At 44.0% G+C, this 1,164-nt stretch overlaps 1 non-coding gene across 1 annotated transcript; it reads left to right on the top strand.

Annotated features, from left to right (window-relative positions):
- Nucleotides 1-398: 398 nt before the first annotated feature.
- On the top strand, nt 399-505 carry LOC130847111 (U6 spliceosomal RNA). The gene has a single exon (XR_009051903.1). It is a non-coding gene; the product is annotated as a U6 spliceosomal RNA (small nuclear RNA).
- Nucleotides 506-1,164: the final 659 nt, after the last annotated feature.

The following is a 1,164-nucleotide window of genomic DNA, read 5'->3' as shown; positions in this document are numbered from 1 at the left end:
GTCTGAGGAGGAGGGAGCTGGGGAGGGCTTTATTCTCTCCTCCATCAGGGGAGAGCTGGTGGGGGAGGGCAGAAGGCCAAAATGAAGATCACTTCCTCTCCTCACCTGAGAAGGCCTCCTACAGCAGCGAATGTGCCCCACCTGGAGTGCATCTCTGGAGAAGCCTGCCTTTCTAGCAGCGCCCCATGGTCCTTCCTCCTTCTCTGCAGCCCCTTCTACAGTAGGAGGAGCCATGCCCCCTCCTCAGCAGAGGGGGAACGCACCTTCATCCTCACTGGTTCTGCTCAGTACAAGCCGCTGGTCTGTCCACTACTTCCCACTTTGTCACCACTTGAGAAAACCTGTCTGAAGGCCACAAACAGGCAAAGAAAAGTAAGAAATTAAAAAACAAGCAAACAGTGCTCGCTTCAGGAGCACATATACTAAAAGTGGAACAACACTGAGAAGATTAGCATGGCCCCTGTGCAAGGATGACACGCAAATTTGTGAAGCGTTCCATGTTTTTTCCTATGGGGATATATGTATAAATACAGCTGATTCACTTTGGTGTACAGAAAAAAACTGGCACAACAGTGTAAAGCCATTATATTCTGATAAAGAGCTTAAACAAACAAGCAAACAAACAAACACAAACAACATTGAGGGGAAATTCTGGGAGGGTTGGATGAGAATATTTATATTAACCCCAATCCTTCCTCGAGCCTATTTCTCTCTTCCTCCTCCTCCCTTCACCGAACCAACACTAAATTAACAACCTGGTAAGAATCCTTTCATAATTTTCTTTTTATTCACATAATTACATGCAAACAAGTATATATAGATATATACATACACATACAGTCCATATATAATTTTTAAATGTTTTTTTAAAGATTGCAATCATGTAAAAATGAAAGAAATAGACATCTCTGCAACTGTCTCTTTCGTTTAACAGTACATTTTAGAAATTTTCAGCTATTTACTGACTGTCTCCCGAAAGTGCTACAACTCTTCAGGCTTTGACCAGGAATGGAGGAGGACGTTCCTTCTACTCTCCACCAACAGCCATACTAATCACTGCTTTGGGCGACGTTCTGCCAATCTGAGGAGCAGTGACCCATCATTAGTATTTGAATTTTACCTGCTGACTCCCGGAGAAGCTGAGCACCCTTCCAAGGTTAGCAG

Source organism: Hippopotamus amphibius, chromosome 2, assembly GCF_030028045.1.
Source record: "Hippopotamus amphibius kiboko isolate mHipAmp2 chromosome 2, mHipAmp2.hap2, whole genome shotgun sequence".
NCBI lineage: Eukaryota > Metazoa > Chordata > Mammalia > Artiodactyla > Hippopotamidae > Hippopotamus > Hippopotamus amphibius.
This window is presented reverse-complemented; position numbering and strand designations above follow the sequence as displayed.